The 20,826-nt window shown below is 35.2% G+C and overlaps 1 protein-coding gene across 3 annotated transcripts in view; it reads left to right on the top strand.

Moving 5' to 3' along the window:
- LOC120630324 (ATP-binding cassette sub-family G member 1) overlaps positions 1–20,826 on the top strand; it is a 96,342-nt gene that overhangs the window by 22,805 nt on the left and 52,711 nt on the right. The window contains exon 1 of one of the 3 annotated variants that reach the window (XM_039899518.1): positions 18,989–19,009. The exons of the other annotated variants lie outside the window; for them this stretch is intronic. The gene's annotated coding sequence lies outside the window, so the exon portion shown is untranslated. Of the gene's footprint in view, positions 1–18,988; positions 19,010–20,826 lie in introns of those variants that run through there. 3 annotated transcript variants of the gene reach the window in all.

Here is a 20,826-nt window from a genome sequence, read left to right as displayed (position 1 = left end):
AATTCATAATTCGTTTAAAGGAAATTGCATACAATTCTACAATAAACTACCAATTGACATCTTGGAGATGTCTCTTAAAAAGTTCAAAGTTTTTATTAAACGTAAGCTTATAGAAAAGTCCTATTATAGTATAAAGGACTACGTAAACGATAAAAAAGCTTGGGTGTAAATTATTGCTCTAACCAGGTTGCTCTTCTAATAATTTAAAATGACATTGTGAGATAACGATAACAAAAAAAAAAAAAAAACACCCGGCTAAGTTTGTTGTGGGCTTCTTCTTAGACCGGGACGCGTTTGGAACCCTCGTAGCTTTAGTTTTAAGTTTACGAATGTGGTTATCGCCATCATCTCACTACCGTGTAATTTTTATGTACGCATCAAAAGTGCCACCTGTGGGCCTACTTGAATAAAGATATTTTTGACTTTGACTTTGACTTTGAATATTGTTTTTTTAAGATATTACGGGATCCGTGGAGGGGTACAATGGTACAAAGCTAAACGAACATTTTGAGCTTTGAGCAATGCTTAGTGTTAGAACAAGTAGGGTAACCTAGGTATATCATTTCGTTGCACTTATCGCGTGAACTCGATAACATCAAGTTGAAACGTTACGCTGACATTCCTCCGACGATTTGAACAATGCATGGCGATAGCGAAAATGTAAAACTTTCAGCCCTATAAAAATAATATACTGAATATGTTAAATTATAGAATTATCCAGGCTAAAGTAAATAAACAAATAAAATTAAAATATAAAACCAACAAAACTGAGATTTTTATACTTGCTAAATAGATTGTTAGCGAAGAATGCGTGTGAAACTCGTTATGGAAACTATACTAGGATCTTTTGGATATGATTGCTTAGCTTTATAATTAGAGTAGCACATATTAAGCTGCTGAAAATTTCTGTAATGTTTGTAGGCGGTGAAATTGGATAAGTTTTTAAAGCATGTAGATGGGGTAAACAGATGGCATGGATTTTTAGATTCTAAATAGGGGCGAAAAGTTGCGACCTTTAAAATTGCACGTTGTGCGAGTTCAACTTTCTTTTAAAAAGTTTTTGGGGCTCCACCCCGTGACGATATGAAATATGTAATAAGAGCTTGGCCCAAAGCAAAGTAGATGCGTTTCAGGATCTCCCAACTTACGTTATGTCTGAGATTTTTAAAAAAGGATATAATTTTGTTTATTCGAGAACTTAATAACGCGATACGTTCCTTAAAGTTTAAATTGCAGTCTAGAGTAACGCCTAAATGTTTTATAGACACGACGCGTTCCAAATTGTATAATTAAGTTCAATACATAATGTGTTAGTAGTCTAGTTAAGAAAGGTGATCTTAATAATCAACTGTGATATAACGATTGGTTATGTGAAAGTAACTTTTTTGACAAAATAAGAAGCTTTGAATATAGTTTATCTAGTTGCCTCGTGGTCTAAATCAGAGTAAAATAAAAAAAATAATAACAGTTTAGCAACATTTTTTTTAATTTATATATTTTTAAATAAAACAATAAATGAAAATCAACTTACAAACAAAAGAGACACCCACTGAACTATTATGTCTTTGGCTATTTGTACTTAGATAGATACATAATAATCAATACCGTCACTTATGAAACTAACAGTGAAGTTTCGCATTCTCGCACTGCTTATCTATCTTGCAGGATCTTCAGTGGAAAGGCAGACTAAACTTCTGACAGAGCGGCTTTGAGATCTAAGTTCATTGCCTCCTCAGTCGTCAGTCAAGGCGGGTGTTTGTTGCGTTTGAACGTTGATAGCGAAATGTTCGATATCTTTTTGAATACGATACGTTTCGATACGTTTGTAATAAGTATTTACGCATTCAATAGTTAGGGTCAAAACAATCAACAAACTGCGACAGCATGTTTGAGCACCCCACGGATAATTTGGAGCTTTCTAATTTCTATGCGTTTCTTCAACAGGCCATACGCCTGTTATTTAATTATTAATATACTAGCGGACCCTCGTGACTTCGTCTATGTATGCGTCAATCAAAAAGCTAGAATAGATCTGATACTAAAATCCTAATGATCGTTGTTAGCTATGTACCCTCTATTATTTTACGTGGTATTCTGAGTTAGTAAGTTGTCATTATTTTAGTTGATAAATTCATACATACATCTATCCATACATCCATACTCACAAACGCATTTATAATATTAGTAGGATGATACACATGCATTCGATCGTTGTTTTATATGCTTGCTGTTATTTATGAAGAGTTATGTCCGTTATCTCCGATAGTATTTATCAGATCCTTATTAAAATAAGACGATACATGCTTCATAGTACGCACTTTCAAAGAATTATTAAAATCGGTTCACATCTAACGGAGTTATGAAGTAAAATTGATAAAAAATTATATCCCATTTCCCGGAGAAAACTTATTGTTTATCGGGATAAAAAGTATCCTATATGTTGACCCGGATTATCAGCTACCACTATACCAAATTTTATTTAAATCCGTATGGTAGTTTTATAGTGCGTAACCCAAATAGAAAGTTGTGCGTATTTTAATATAGGTACAAATCATGACCGCGTATTTCACGCGGCGCATAGTATAGGTATGAATGCTGGCCGCGCCGAACATTATAGCCTTAATTTTTATTTATTTTATTATTCACAGAAGTTCTTATACAAATTCAAAACAAAATGCGCTATCCTTAGAAACGCGTAAAAATGAGTCAGCCCATCTTTTACCAGATAGACAATTAAACGTGATGTAATTAATATCCATTAAATTAAACTTTGTTACTGAACCTCTTCTTTTACTAAATAATTATTTTTACTTATCATATTGTTATAAAAAATAAAACATTCATAAGTATATAAGAATATAAGTGGGTAGGAAATATTGAATGTTATAATACCAGTAGGTCATATTTTTGAACAACTCAGCCTGTTCAAATAATATAAATATTTATTAATTTCGACATTATTTTTAGTACTTACCAGAAGAATTGGTCTATTTGCATACCCGTTTTTGGTCAAAACAACGCGCGTCGTCGCCTCGGACTCCGATTGTCCGGCAGGTTTGGGATCATATCATTTATATCTTAACTGCGCACAAAATGCAATTTATGACGTACCTTCATACAAGATCTGCCAATTTTTACGTCAGAAATTGTGGTGAGGAGTGTGCTACTGTTAGAATCTAATAAGTGCCTCAATGGTCTAGTGATTAGCTCTTCGACTATAAATACACGAGTCCCTGGGATCATATAGGTATTGGATTTTATGAGATATTTTCAGCAACAGCTCGGAATTAGGAAAGTTTGCGTTGTCCATTGTTGTGCTGAATGCTGCTAACTGAGATTGAAAGCACTTGAACTTTAATAATCTCTGAAGTACTTCTCAGTGAAAAAAGTTTGATTTATTATTGACTATATAAATTTTTCATTATTATATAAATAAATTCTTGGGGTAAAAAATATACATTACTGAGAACATGTCTTGAAGAAATAGGAAAGTATGGCCGCCCTTTTGAAGTTGTGTATAGCGAACGTATTGATTTATTAGGTGATAATTCCAACCTTATTTAAATATGATACAAAAAATTGCGGTGTAATAACGTGGGTATAATTTGGTTAATTATTTTAAATTGTAGACACATTTGCATAATGCCACCGGTTAGTAAATTAGGGTTTTCCGCATTCATAGGTTCTCTAGGGTTTGCCGAACAAGATTCATGGGCAGGTAATCTTTTTTATGCCATCGGCGGTCAGGTACCCCGTTACATCAAAAATCTTTGCAGATAGAAACTTCCAAACGGACCACGGAAAATGAACAGTGGCATGCATAATGCAGATGATATTGGATAAAAGCAGGCGTTACTTTGCGGAAATCCATAATATATTATGAAAATTAAGCTTAATTTGCCATACTCCGCGAACAGCAGCAGAATCTATACTCCAAACCAGACAGACAATAACCGGAACCAACCGCATGGGGCTAACCATATAGTTTTCTTAAACCCGCCCTACCTCAAATCGATTTCTACGCGATACCGTACTCGAACGTTAAGTCGCTTAGCAGTCTTTGTTGGTAGCGTGGTAACATGGCCGAAGCCTCCCGCCGGATCATACCTACCAGAGAAATTTCAGAAATTATATATTCCCAATAAGCCCTTGCCGGGAGTCGAAACCAGGACCTAAGGACAGTTGAATATGCTATCCACCAAACCAACGAGGCAATTATTCTTATTGCAAAAGAACAAAGAAACCTTGCATATTCCGTTCTTGAACAAAAAATTAAACTTTCTATACGCAACGTATTAATGAGATGTCTCTAAGTTTCCCAAACTTCCGAAGTCATTAATCAGGATAATCATTAAACTGTATAAGGCGGAGTTCGCGGTGGAGTTGTTATTAGGAAATTATGACGAGATCGCAGGCGCACCTTTTTAAACGAGACTAAACATCGCACGTGTCTAACATTCTCGTGCCCATATGGGTTTTACCACGTTTTTAGGTTTCCGTAGTTAACAAGGAATCTTCATAGTTTCGCCATGTTCGTTTGGTTCTCCGAGGCTTTCCTCAGAAACTCTTAGTAGCTTAGTAAAATGCTAAAAAAAAAGTTTTTTCGATTATTTCCCTGTACCTAAAGTGGGATCGAAATGGTTTTCTTTCTTTAATTTCCTAGGGAGTGTCGTCGTAAATAATGTTTCGATTTAAATTTTAAATATCTGCTTGCGAAATTTTGCGCATGGAGTCAAAATATAAACTTTATGTACTGCGAGTCGAATAAACATTTAATTGAAAAATTCTTAGACGAAGTTGTTAGTTGTGTAAAATATAAGTTTATGAACCATGTAAAATTATGTAATAATAAAATTCAACTATCATTATTAAAAATAATTATTGCCTTTACGTTAAGAATGAATAATTTTTTTTATTAACATTTTTAAATTTTAATTTAAAACGAATAATTCTCACTCTCACGCTTATTGCGACGGGCAATTACAGAGCCCTACAGTGCTTGCCCCTACATGCACTGGACCGTGTTATTATGTACTAGCTGTTGCCCGCGACTTGTACCGCGTTTATTTTTGTTTTTAAAACATAATTAGGCGTAGTTCTTCAGATTTTATTTAGTTCTTTCTTTTAAAATAGAGTATAGGTTCTAAAAATAGCTTTTTCTGTAAAATTGCTTTAAGTGTAGTATCTCTCTATAGTAGCTTATGTGTAGTCAATTTGTTTTAAACTCGCGGTTACTTATAATTTAACTGTCCAATTTAAATGGATTAAAAAGTATTTTTATTTTGCTATTTTAAAAATAAATTAAAGACTATATTACTTCGTGTTTGTTTTTTTTTTATGGCGAAGAAATGTTTAAAATCGGTCGAGTACTTTCGGAGCTAATTGGGAACAATCAAACAGACAAAAAAATATTTCCTCTTTATAATATTAGTATAGATATAATAACTCGTTTTGGAGTACATCTGTTGGGTTCAAATTTAGTAATTGCTTTTATACCAACTGCCTGATGATATATAACTTCGTATTAATAAATTAATTTAACACGAAAACTCTCTAACTATTAATGATTATAAAGATGATATTCTCATCTACGCACAATTATTACCGTGTCCACATTACCAAAGGTTAGACTGTTATAAAATGTTTCCGGCATTAAGTTTCGCATAAATACATATTACTTTATAACTGTGACAATAAAGTATTAAAACAAATAAACAAGCGATGATGATCAAGAGAGGGAACAGATTCCCTCTCCGAGACCTTGATGGGTGAGACATAGATGGCGCTAGCATCTATATCGGTAAGATGAACTGCTTTGTTTATAGATAGACCGCAGACAATCGGTAAAGAACTAACTGCTTCTTCACATCAATACTGTCGGTTTTCCGGAGGCACATCAATATGTTTAACAAACCACCAATCCGCACTGGGCCAGCGTGGTGGACTACGGCCTTAGCCCCTGCTCATTGTGGGAGGAGACCCGTGCTCTGTAGTGGGCCGGAAATGGTGATGTTTAATAAAATATTTGGTACAAATTACAACAGTGAGAATCATGTTTAAAATAAATTACACAATAAATTATATGAAAATTGGGAACTTCATAAAATTATGATAAATCTAGTTCACTACATAATCAGTTGCATATTATGCGATAATTTATCTGTTATCCTGTTATCCTTTATTATCCTAACTAACTGTTATCCTTTATTACTTGGTACTTATACATATCTAATAATAGCATTAAAGTACATAATTTTTCGGTTGGTAATGAACTATGTGTACATTCAGTTTTTTTTTTCCCTATAGGTATTTTTTTAATGAATAATTAACTTAATTCAGTTTGATCTGAATATAAGAGCACAACATGATATTTTAATTTCATTTATAGTGATAATTAACTATAGTTCCTAATCCCTGAGTAGTTATTATGGAAGGTAAATAATATTAAATCTATCAAAAAATATTTGATTGTTTGTTTTAAGTCTTTATTGCACACACACATTTTATATAAATTAAACACAAATACAGAAGAAAGAAACTTAAAATAATAAAAATAATATAGAGCGTGCAAAGGCGGTCTTATCACTAAAGCGATCTCTTACAGACAACCTTTGACGTTAGGAAAAAAAAACGAAGGAACGGGTTGGTGCAGCAATTTAAGTATAAGAAATATATATTTATATACAAAATAATTTTAATAAACTACTTACTCATAAATTCTAATACTACATACATATTATATATAATATATATAAGTATATACATATTTAAGCAATATACTACATACTATAATATTACATAGATAAGAAATGGTTTTCCAAACGCTTCTCGAATACATTTAGGGATTGAGCCTTACGTATGTCAGCAGGCAGGGAATTCCAGAGTCTGACACAATTAACCGTAAAAGAGTTACTATAGTATTTCGTGCGACTGAATGGAACCTGGACTGTGACGTCGGTGCAAGATCGAAGCAAGTCCTGGCCGTCCGCTCCGTAAAAAATAAATCGTTCCTTCAAATAAGGTGGTTTTTGAGGAAAGAAAAGGACACGATATAAAAGGGACAAAGCATGCAAGTCTCTCCGCTGACTGATTGGCAACCACCCAAGTTTGCTACCGAAAAAAAATCCTGCAAACTTTGCTAATCGATGTATTCACTAAGTATGTATTAAAAAAAACAGTTAATCTTGCATTAAGATAAATAGATCTTGATTTTTCAATCGCAGAAATGCGTAGGCACGTAAGAAATTCAATACAATGCTGAAGAAAGACATATCTGAAATAATAAATATTAGATGCCCATTTTTAGGAAATCACCTTAAACTCAAGGAAAACTGCAACATTAATTTAAATATTTTGGCTTTAAAGATGTTTTATTTTTACCTCTCCATTTAATTTAATGTGAGATATAATTACTGACATTTTCAAATTGAATTACCTATTTACTGAAGACAAACTAAGTTTATGTTATTGAAGTCGTGTGCATATGATGACGATATGTTTAATATTACGTTATTGCCTAAGTATGCATATTAATTAAACAGGGTTTACATAATATTGTAAAAAGTACTACAAAAATTTTGTGTAATGGTCTTAACAATAAACTCTGACAAATTATTTTCATAACGTCACTCAGTATTTAAAAATTACAGTACTATTGTATAATTTTTGTACAGTATTTTGTACCTTAATAATTATTTCATTATTAATACATTAATGATGTTACGACAACATGGGTATAAGGTAGGTACATCTTAGAGCAAATTTTTCTTAAATTTCATTATCTTACAAGAAAAAAAAATACATTCATCTACATATTATGTTTTATAAGCTGTATTTTATTTTTGTAGAGACGTTTAAATGCCTATCTAGTAATTGACAGTTATATTTATAGTAACATATTAAATCAATGTTTACGGTATATAGCATACGGGTTGAAAACGGTTAAATTTTTGGGCAAAAATTTGATATTTTATGTAAATACTGTAGTATAGTTGTCACCGCGTAGCTTTTAATGGCAAAATTTTACATTTGTATTTTTTGATCCCAGGAAAAGGTTGTTGAGCAAAAGTATTTCATTATTATGAGTATCTATATAACTTTGATACCACAAAACTACAGCCCGACTAGGTACTTTAGCACTCCATGCGTAGGTAAAATAACTACTGGGTAGTTACCATAAAAATAACAAACACTTTATAATAGATTAAAGTCCGGCATTAATTTCGAGTAAGTGAGAATACAGAATAAATGTGCTGAATATTTTGTAGCAAGTACCTGGAAATTTAGCATCATAGTATCTGTGGCTATTATGGTAAATTTCCACGTATACGCAAGCCGTTCTATGAGAAAAAATCTGCTGAATAACTAGTCGCTAGGTACTAGCTGGTGGGTACATTGGTTTTTATTCATATTGTACTTGAATATTTATGTAGCTATACTTTAATATATTCAGCAGTAGTTAGAGCTTTTTGTGAGCGAGCTCGTTCGGGGAATTACTATCGCCATGCTTATTTCTTATGAACGGCGTGGTTGCCGGTAATATTAACAGGCAAATGAGGGTCAACATCTATGCCACGAATTGATGGACACAGGGCTGCATGTTCTTCTGTCCCTGGGCCTTTTCCACACCTGGTTGGTCTGGGACCGTCCGTTGTTGTTGTTGTTTGTCCGTGCCCTGTGAAGTTTTGCTTTATTTATAGGCGGTGGTTTTCCACCTCACGCATCAGGTGCTCCGTCAATTTTAAGAAAAAAAAATCGTGGAGGGTAAATTCTCTCTACGTCGTGTTTCTCATTGCTGAGGGTCGTGACCCCTTCCACTTACAACCTTTCGGACGATTTTATGCCATTTGACTTGGGTAAGTTAGTAACTAAACAAACCCCAAGTTAAAATTTAAAAGACTATATGCCATACTGTATGGCATATATAGTATTTTAATATATAAAGACGTAGTGTATACGTCTTTATATATTTGAAAATGGCACCACCATCATCATCATTCTATCAACCCAATATCGGCCCACTACAGGGTACGGGTCTACCCCCACAATGAGAATGGCGCCATAGATCGTTAATAACTGATATTTTATGAAAAAAAATATAGTTAGGATCGCTCGCGGGCTTATGTAAATAAAGATGTAACACATGAAATATAGATACACATTCATCATACATTACTTCCATAATACCATCTGATCAGGCCAAAAAACGACCTCACAGCTGGCGGTGCCGCATGAGGAGGTGTTCCTCACGAATTTGAGGTCCAGGGCCTCTCAGCAGGGCTAGCACGGGCAGGAGATATAAATTATATCCCCCGATTATATCCTCTATCAAGGGATATAATTATCTTTTCCCCTTGCCAGAGCACGGCAACAGGGGAGAGGATAAATTTATCCCCGTTTGACATTTCTCGTGGATATATATCCCCCGCCCATAGCATGGGAAGAAATGAAAGGGGAAAGACTATCCTTTTTTGACATTTGAAAGAGACAATTTTATCCCCGTCCTTAGACGTGGGTTTAAAATTCTGTTAACGAATTAAAGTCGAAAAAAACATGTCTCGCGCTTTCTGGGGCTCTTATTATTCAAGTGAAATGGAGAAATCTGAACGAAAATTACACCGGCGATCTATACGTGACGCCTGTAATCCGTTCGAATTTCCCGATGCAGAGTTCCAACACTTGTTTCGGATGGGTAAAAATTGTGTGCTGTACTCGTGCGAGGACCTTAAAGAGGCACTAACCACTAAATGCTGTCGATGGACTACCAGTGCACATAAAAGTAAGTTGTTATTAAGTACCTAAAATCACCTTGTGCAAAGACATCATCTATATATGAACGTAGGTTTAAAAAAAAGCATGGCTAATCACTTTTTGTCTAGGTTCTCACATCTTTAAGGCTATTAGCGGACGGTAGTTATCAGCGGGGACAGGTCAAGACCATGGCTGTTGCTCAAACAACAGTCAGCAAATAACTGACCCAAATTACTGGAGCTATTGTCAGTATGTGAGTATATATAGGTACTTACTTCCTAATAATTCTCATTAGTAAATATAAATCCCATCCTGTTCAAAGTGCAGTGATGTGATAACTAGTTTTCACTTTATAGCCGAGTGCCCCTTGTACGTGTTGGTAAGATGGGAACTACAAGGTAAGGATAGAATAAGTGAAGAAGACCTAGCAAACCTCACCTTAGGGGATATTGTTAGGTTCACCACAGAGACTGGTAGGTTTCAGGGGGGACCCTGCCGGGACACCAGTAAAACCTGTGTCTCAAACATGGGGAATAGGGTGGAATGGTCCTTACATAGGACTGATCACCCGTCTGGCAATGGCAGACATCCCCTCATCAAATATAGATATACTTACTTTAATAATAAAATTATTAGTCAGTACTTAGTACTTCAGTATAAGTACATAGCAAAGATATTCAATGCTAGGTACTTTAATTATTTTTCATTTCATTTTAGACTAATGCCAAAGTAGATATTATTCCCGGGAACAGACTCTGGAGATCCACGATAGATGTTCAACTGGTAAAGACAAATTATTTAGATCTAGAGTTTATCAAAAACTTAAACAATCAAGTAAGTTAATAATTTTAAAATATGTTTTACAGATTGTGGTGTGTGTCCATGACCAATTCATATTTATTAACTCTAAAGTAAAATATGAAAAGATACAGCTGTACGAAAGTAGAATTGGACAGTACTACATCTTATGTATGTTTTAAATAAAATGTGCAAACTTTCAAAACTTTACTTGTATTTGCCATTTACTAGTATAAAAGGGAAACAATGCAAATCAAAAAAAGTTACACACCTACCTATATCATTATATTATACTCCTCATAATTACCTAGAAATTACATGCCTAGGATTCTGCTGCTTATGTTGTATACAACTAGTCTGGTAAATTATTTATATGAATATACAAAAAACAATGTCTCATTATAATAAAATTGTTTATTTGAGGAATTAGTACAAAAACTTGGCAGTAGATACTGTATTTAGTAATAAAATATAAGAAAATACAAAAAAAAATGTCTGATAAATTATTTAACATGGGCATGGGTTAATCATCACGTCCAAATTACAGTGTAGGATTGTGCATATATTTCTATTCAACATTTTATTAAAATCTTGGAGAAAATCTGAAAAAGCAAAACAAGTAGGAATTAATTTACATGTTTAAATAACAAAGTAGAATTTTATTGGGGACTCAGGGTATGCTCTAGAGCCTTGGATGATGACTCCGGATTTAGAAGCTGCACCAAATAGTTCTGCAGAGAAGTACACAAACTGGCACTGCCAAGTAAGAAACTGTGTGGAAAGGGCCAATAGGTACCTCAAAGACACATTTCGCAGCTTGGGGATTGACTGGGTGCTTCATTACAGTCCCGAAAAAGCATCTCCACTTATGTATGCCTGCATAACACTTTATAATATTATGCATCATTATAGGCGTGTATTGTAAATATATACTTTAAATAATATTTAAGTTCCCATAACTTATTATTATTGGGCACATTAATGTTTGGTAATATTATAAAATTATATCTTATAATAATGGTTCCTTATAAATCATTGATCCTGCATTTTCACATACAATTTGCCCTACTAATTTGGGTCAACAGTATTGAGCATAATATAATTTGTATATTTCAGAACTCTAATGGAGCAAATGACAGTAAATTTTGTAAATACGAGCGAAGAACGACATCAGACATCAAATATGGATCAAACAAGATTGTTAACAGTTGCTCGACAAAAAAGAGAAAGATTTATAAATACATATTTTACTTAATAAAATTTCTAAATTAACCTTTTCATCCTTTTTAATTTATTTTTGTGTGATAAATGAGCATCCTGCATTCTTCCATCTATACCTACTCTGGAAAATAAATAAATTCTTCACTCGGTTGACTTTACAGCAACATGTATACTATGTATATGTTGCCTGTGGTGCTGTGTCCCCGTGCTGTTGCAGCTTTTTTAATGTCCTGCCACGTCTGCAAATAAAAGAAAAATTATGCAAGACTTGTTTGATGCCAACAACACTAATAAATAATTTAAATTTTTTGCACTTGCTTACTTTACCGCAAAATTGACTTAACTGTTTCCACTGATTGACCGTCCCGTCTGGCCCATGCTCCTTCAGTAATGACTAAGATTTGCCACTGGGAGTCTGCCCTTTTGGCTCCTAAGAGTTCCTGTGAATTCCCCAGTGGCAAGGTGGTTGTGGGTTGGCATGAAATCTACCAACATTTGCAATTGTATTTTATTACTTCTTGATCTGAATAAACACAAATTTGTCAACTAATGGGCCATAGAAAAAGGCAAGCACAATTTAAATAAAATAGTACAAGATCAATAATTTGATATGTAAACAGGATTGGATCTTGATGATTAACGTCTCTGTTTACTTTCACTGTAAAACATTCATTCATTAGGTACGCTTCTAAATCAATAGGTAGTCACTTTTTCAAACATTTTATAATAGAAGACTTACTTTTTAGCACTCATTTTATTTTCTCGAAAGGTAGGTTTTATACCACTTTGAAAAATCCAGAATAAATAATATAAACAAACAGCCGCAGACGAGGAACATTTATAGATAAAAAAAACAATAAAAAACTTAGACAACTAAAACAAAACAGAAAACGAAAAATTTATTTGTCAAAACCATGAGCACAGATTAGAATAATTAATTTGTGACATTTACCGGGGGTTCGTCTTTCCCCTATTATATCCACCGTGGATATATTGTCCACCCGTGTGCCCATGCTCGGGGGGTGGATATAAATGCGTGAGGGGATAAACGTTATATCCTTTCCCCGTGGAGAAGTGTCCCCCGCCCATGCTAGCCCTGCAGATATAGTCCAGTCCCCGTAAAACTACTTTTTACAATTCCCGGCAGGTACGATGTCGTGTAGAAACCGATTAAGCGGTATGACTACCATACTTTCTAACAGGTTAGCCCGCTACCATCTTATACTGCATCATCACTTACTACCAGATGATATTGCAGTCAAGGGCTAACATATAGTGGAATAAAAAAATTAAAAAAAAATCTTTCTATCGGTTTAGAAAGATTTTTTTTTATTTTTTTTTTTTTTAGCAGAAAGACCTCACCTGAACAATCTTTGTTCTACTCATGATTTATCGATTCCAGGACTTTATCATCTGTAGTCAAAGATACCCACTAGACGTAAAAACGGTTGTTCTATAACAAATAGATATTGCGTAAAACACTATATTCGTACATTCTGTCCCCGACCACCATGCAATATCTATTCAACCGATTATGAGTTACAAAACTAGAATTTGAGTAATGTTTGGATTTACTCAATACCTGTCAAACACCTGCAGTTTTGGAGGACTCATAGCTATGTTTAAGAGGGTCACAGCGATGTTGAAAAGATTGAAGGTCTATTCAGACAAATCAAGGTCAGGGTCCCGCCAGTTTCTCTGGGGACGGAGATAAAAGCTAATCGTACAAACTCCAACAAAAATATCCACTTTTCTTCAATGTCCAGACTCAATGACGCCTAGCACTTTATAAACTGTTATCATTTAATAACGCCGAGTGCCTAAACTGGTTGAATACTGATCAGGAATCACCGAATCACCCGCAAAACATGAGTTACCTGATGAAAAAGTTCAAAGTGAGTTCTAAGGTGGAGGTAAAGTGAATAAAGATTGAAGAAATTATAAATTACACGTACCGCTCTTCGCGGAGAATAGCAAATTTAGCTGATATATTATGAAAATTATTCATAATTCTTTTGTTGTAACGCCGGCTTCCATCCAATATGTAATGTTATTATTTGGTATAAAAATACTTATTATACGGTACTTCTGGAGTTCCAACCCGATATAAGCCAACATAGATTACCTCTGAATATAAACATTTTTATCATATAAAAAAAGGCCAATACAATTAATTGACAACAAAAAACTAAAAAGATTTCGGCATGGTCGCCGTACCTTTCATTGGTGTTTTGCACGATAACAACTGACAAACAATTTGATCAACAAGCACAAACCGTTCCGTATCGCCTAGTGGCCCGTCGTCGTCATTTCGTCACCTTTGATTAAATAATTAAATAAAAATGCTAATTCAGCCTTGCTCAATATAAACGTCAGATTATTACAGTTATTACTAAATTATCACGAGAAGTAGAAATACACATTATCTGGATTTCACCAGACGCGCTTTGTCGCTTTCACTATCTCGTAAGTAGGTACTTAACAGTTTGTCTCGAGAGTTCCGTAATCCGTAACGCATTAATCTTGACACTTAACAAGGGGCTGTGAACGGTAACGATAGTAGTAGGTTTATGAATTGCGCGTCCAGGAAGTTCCGACAGCCGGAAAAATGCAAAGCAACTCTTCCGGTTTTTTTCTTTTTTGGGCGTGGTTTTTCAATCTTTACTGCTGATAACCCAGTTTGGAGGGTCCACCACCACTGGTTTGCTAGAGGTCCGGGAAACCGGGTATATACTTTCCAAGCGTCTACTAGTTAACAACCCTAGCCGAGCGTCGGGGCTTCCACGACGAGGAAGTTTGGCCTTGCTCTTAGTACACGTTTTTTGTTCACAAAAATAATCCTTTGTCTATGTGCAGAATATCGGTTTAAATTTAAAGCCGGGAATAATATCTATTGTTTTTAATCCTACTTAAACGTTATCCGGGTGCTTTACCGTGATGTATATCCCACTTTCATCTCTAGGATGCAATCTATATACGTTGTCAAGCCTTACTTAGGTAACGAACAAAACACCAACAGATGTACTTTCGTAACCGAATTACGAAATACTGTTTTGAAGTGGTTAAGTGTATTTTATAAGGAGCCTTAATGTTTCCATACTAAAGATTTCAAAATATTCAGAGTGTTTACTTATGACAACCCTATTGAAGATGAAAGACCGACACGCGCAGAGTATGTTACATACGCTACGCGACGCGTACATAGTAAACCGACAGATTTGTTTCAGTAAAAACTATGGCAGTAGTTAACTCAAAAACTATTAGGTAGTCGGTAAGTCTCAGAGACGGTACATAATGCATCTCCAAAGCCTCTGAAGGAGATAATATTTAGGTTTCTATTTACACGTTGTATTCATTGTATTATGCCTATACCTAAGTGTAAGAAATTAGTCAACAAAGTTTTATCATAATCGGATGAATTGTGCGAACGACAGCTCATTAAATACGAACAAACATTAAAATTTTATATATTAGATTTGTTTCTTTATTGGTAGTAGCTCTTTTTATCTATGAATTCGCTACTATTCGAATGTATTCGGATCGGGCCAAAATTATTAGGTATTGTGTATTTTATGTTTAAGAAATAAAGTCGGTCCCGTTTATTATCATCTTGTGATAATAGTCGTTAAAGCCCACAGACCCGTATCGGAGCAGCGTGGTGGGTCTATGCTAGACAACCTAGAGAGACAGGCCTGTGCCCAACAGTCGAGCGTTAATAGGCTGCAGATGATGATGATAGCAAGACAAAATTTCGTACAGTGACTCTAACAAAGGCATATATTAAATAAAAAAGAAATAAACAATTTGTATTTGTGTAAGTGTCTGAGTAAAATCCACAATACCGTGTAACTATATGCATTTAATTATTTAACTGCTTTAAATTTTTAATTACGGCCGCATGAAGTATAAAACTGATTGCGAATATTGTTGGGTATAAAACATTTATATGTGTAAAAGACAATGAATGTTGAAACCAATTATGCGTGCCAATAAACTCATACGGTATCGGTGTAGCACGGTTCAAAAATTCATAAAATTGAGTTAAACTGTGTCACTGTATATGTAGGAAGGTGATTTGTCTTCTCAAGTTTGTGGACGAGGAGGGCAACGTCCCCAAAATTAGTAGAGCAGCACTTTTGGGCATAGACTTACGATATGCAGGTTTAGTTTACCTTAGGAACTTGGTCTTTCAATTTATAATCTGTCCACAGGAGATCTTGTGTATGCCACTCACATCTAAGGCGAAGCCATCAATAAGTATGGTGAGGCGCTTGCCATTTCACATGATGTTACGAAGTTGCTTTTGATCGGGTCTGGCATGGAAGCTTACAGCCCATGGGTTACCCACTGCAACTTACTAACCTCTGCAATCTGACTTCCTGAGTAGTAGAAACAGTGATGGACTATATTAGAAATCTTTTTTTAGAAAACTTTTCTAAAAGGGTCTGGATCCATGCAGAAGTTTAGGGAGACTCACTTAATAATTAAAAGGGACTGATAAACTTATCCGTTTTAACCGAAAGATGGCAGCTATTCCGCTAAACATTCCCAAGGAGGGTTCTGGCCAGAGGGTGTCGGTCGTAAAATATATGCCAATATCAAAACAGCAAGTCGTTCTTCAAGGTTCAAGACATCTCACATGACGTGAGAAAATGGCAAGTAACAAGATTAGTTTCTAAATAAAAAAATATGGGCGGTGACGGCTCATCAGAATACAGTAGTCACCACCGTTAATGTCTCGCGGATGTCGTACGAGCCGACTAAGGGAAAATAACGGACAACAGGCAGCAGCGTTTTCTGTTCTACTACTACCATTTACCCCGACCACCAAACCGTCTGCCTGGCGAGGTGATTATGGGCAAACCTATCCATTGGGAGAGGACATAGTGCCCTAAGTCTAGCAGTGGACTGTGGCTATTGATGAATTAGAAAGTAGAAAAAAACTTTCTGTCACATGACAATTAGTGTCAAATAGAGGTCAGTGGTTTCAAAAGTTCTGCTGCAACCGATGGCCTAAAAAGGCAACCTTGGCCGTAAGAGCAGCCTCTGAAATCAAGGTGAGTGAAAGGTGATTAGGAAACATTGCAAACTGCCAATTCTAGATACAAAACATATGGATACGTAAAAGAAAAGGCACGTTGAAATCAATTATGCGGGCCAATGAACTCTTACGGCATCTCCGTAAGCTTCATACACTTTATAAGACTGACCTTCTTGTTCCGGCAGATGTGTCACTGTTATGTTTACAATATTGTGATAAAAAGGACATCGGAGTGGGTCAGCATTCCACAGGCACTTTCATTCGAATATAGGAAGGTCAATGAAAATGTCAGTGTCAGGTTTAAGTTTTCTCTGGTCTAGTCAGGTGGGATACGTCACTACCGTTGCCACCAAGCGATTTATTGTACCGGTACGATGATAGAAAACGATTATGGGTTTAATATAACTGCTATACTCCTGACAGGTTAGCCCACTATCATTTAAGACTGGATCATCGTGTACCATCAGGTGAAATTGTAGGAGAGGGCTAACTTGTAGTAAAAATATTCTTAAGGTTCGGTTCATTTTATCCTTCAAACATGGTCTACCTAATATATACCTAAACGTTAATATACCTGGCTAAAAAGTCGAGTAAAGGCGAGTAAACGACATATATGTCAAAAGTTAAAACATAGTTTCTACACGGTTGCCAATCAACGCTCGACAAAAGTGACCTCGGTCGGTAGCTGCAATATCATTAAGAAATGTTTATAATTCAAATATTTACAGGATCTTTTGAAACATTCACTAGAACGATTTATTTTTACGATGTTGTGATCTTATTGGCGATTGTAACCTTTCTATTCAATAAAAAACTGAGGCTACGAGAGTTTCACGCACACGACCGTTAAAGACCGTTCTTAGTAGAACTTTAGACCTAGTAGGAAAAATTACTTCAATAAAAATATAAATGATATTTCTTATCACCTTAGAGATTTCTGGGTTTCATATACCATCTAGCCTTGTATAGGCCTTTTTCAGCTTGCAGTGTTGCTCAAAAAGATGGCATTAAATGCAAAAAATATCTTAAATACCTCCTGTAGTTTCCGAGATTAGCGCGTATAAACCAATAATAAACAAATAATAACAAGTAACTCTTAATTTTTTTTAGTAGAATACTTACTTAATATTATTACTTAAATTCATATTATTATTATATTACAAATATTTAAGGAAATTGTTCGTCAAAATTTAATTACTTATACCTATCCCTTTTCTATGATTTTATCAGGTAAATTATTACTAAACTATAACAAAATTCTCTTAATGATTACATCTTAATTAAGTGAACGCAGAATGAAATGAACTTTGTTGCATAGTTATCAAAGTTATTAAAAATATATATAAGTCCTAAATATTCCAACGAAACCACAAGAGAGACGTAGACCCCCGGCCATACGGTGGTCCAATGTCGAGACGGACCTTAAAGCCCTGAAGTGTGTCAACAGATAGATAACTGACAAAATCAGTTATAAATCGGATTTTTTAACTGTATAAAATTAGCAGAGATAGGTTCTGTTAATCCTGTTATTTATTGGCATTCTTCGAGAAAATCATTACGAGTAAAATAAAAAAGAATAAAGATCAACTTACTGCTCGCCATTGAACTCTTTTGTATATAAGGATATCAACGAAAGGTTATGGGACTCGTAATTAACTCTTTTGTGACACTTCCGTTAACCTCTTAATTAAAGTCTAATTTTGCTATATTGTATTTAATAATTTAAGACAAATTTAAGTCCAAACCACTAGCATGCATACTCGAAAACTTTTAATTTTGCTTTAGGTACCTGCTCTTTTACATAGGCTTTACCCCTGCATAGGAAGGGGATATAAATGTAGTCCCCCGAATTTATCCACTGACAAGGGAAAAATACTTACTTGTCCCACCTGCCAATAGGGATAAGGAGAAGTTTGCCCCTTTTATAATAGGTTCCTATTATTTTGATATTATTTCAATCCGTGTGCCCATGCTCAGAGAGTGGTAAAAAAAACATTTATCATCAAACGTGATTGCTAACGTCCAAAGTCATCTGATATCAGATTGATTGAGTGATATCCTTATCTATAGAAGTGATAGTCTAGCGGGTAAGGCTGCTGCTTTCCTTTCAGGAGACCCGGGTTCGATCTGCAGCGCGTATCCCTTCTTTTCGGAGTTATGAGAAATTATAAATAGCTTCAATGATGAAGGAGAAACGTCGTGAGTAACCCAGCAGCCCTAATAGTTCTCCATAATGTTCTCAAGGGCGTGTGAAGTATACGAATTCGTACCACCTAAACCCTTCTCATTCAAAGAGGAGATCGGTGCCTTAATGTGGCCCGGTAATGTGTTGATGATACTCATCTTAAAAGAAGAGAAGAAAAAAATAGCAGAAGCAAATCTGCAGATTTTTGATTAGATGGAATATTAATTTCGGACGTTAACCTGTTCAATTAATGAAACAACAAAACTGGGTTATGACATTAAGTATGATTAATATTTGTTATAAATACTTTCTCGAACGTTCCATACCTTAATCGGTATACCGTCTAAATTTAGATTTGAGATGAAGGTCATTGATTCTTCCGGTCTTCCGTTTGCACTTTACTTAACTATCTAATAGATGCCTATATTATTAATGATATATTATAAGAAAGTAGTAGTAAAGCTCACTACTTACTACTACTTAAAATTACTACTTTCTGAAAATAAATCCTTCTTATGTACTACCATCAGAGCTCATTCGGGGAAGTACTATCCCCATTCTTATTTCTGCCGTTAAGCCGCATAGTTGCAATGCTGTGCTCCGTGTGTGAAGGTCGTGGTTGGTGTTAGGCACATTAGGCTGAATACCAGGGCGGCATGATGCAAGACGTTCTTCTTGCATGCCCTTTGAAGTGTTGCTATGTTTATAGGCTTTGGTTTACTACAAACTGTTAGAGCGGAAAGTTCGGAGTTTAAAAAAAAACACCGATTGTTCTTATTTCTGCCACCTAGCAGCATTATTGAGTTTTGGTCTGGAGGGCGTGGTTGCCGGTGCAGACACACAGGCTGGCACTTTCTAACACGTGTTCCTGGCATGCCCTGCGATATGCTGCTCTGTTTTTTGGTGATGGCTTTCCAATTATCAACTCACATCTGCTAGGTACGTCAATTATTACCATAAACATATAGGTATATTGAGTGCTTAAATTATTAACAATCACACACGCTTGAAATTTTTTTTGATTTTATAGCAAATAATTATCCATCCATCCTACTCTGTGACTCGGAGTACACGTAAATCTTCACACGTGCCTTTGTAATGATATCATCTCTACAACTCGACAATCCGTATAAGAGCAGACAACGTTCATCGGATGGTAAAATGATGATCATAACGATGATGATTTTAACAGCTACTGCCCGTTACACAGCGTTGTTGTTCAAACAGAGTTTAAACTCAAAAAAGTAATAATAACGAGAACATTCAACTCATCAGCGGTTGACATCTCTTATATCGTAACTCCGTGCTTGTAAAATTGAGTTTTTTTTTTTAACAGAATACCCTAATATAATTTTCCTGGGAATCGAACCTACCAAATCTGAGAGCAGACAACTTTTATCGGATGATAAAATGATTATAATAATGACGATGATTTTAATAGCCTCGCATTATACAGCTCTGATAGAGTTAAAACTCTTATTTTTATTCTTTACTCTTCTTACAAGTAAGAAGTGCCTCGTCATTTTCTTAACTTGATTGTGACGTATTATTATGTAGCGGTGATAGCCCCGTGGGTAAGGCTTCGACTTCACTTTCGGGGGGTTGAATTCGAATCCCAGCCCGCACTTCTAACTTTTCTAAGTTATGTGCGTTTCAATTAAAATATCACTTGCTTCAACGGTGAAGGAAATAATCGTGAGGAAGCCTGCATACTGATAGCTCTCCATAATGTTATCAAAGGTGTGTGGAATCCTCTAATCGCATGGGGCCAGCGTGGTCGACTACGGCCTGATACCCCTTTTTATTGTGGGAGGAGATCCGTGCCCTCTAG

This window comes from Pararge aegeria, chromosome 16 (genome assembly GCF_905163445.1).
Source record: "Pararge aegeria chromosome 16, ilParAegt1.1, whole genome shotgun sequence".
Classification (NCBI taxonomy): Eukaryota; Metazoa; Arthropoda; class Insecta; order Lepidoptera; family Nymphalidae; genus Pararge; species Pararge aegeria.
The sequence above is the reverse complement of the archived record's forward strand: the minus strand, read 5'-3'. Positions and strand labels throughout refer to the sequence as shown.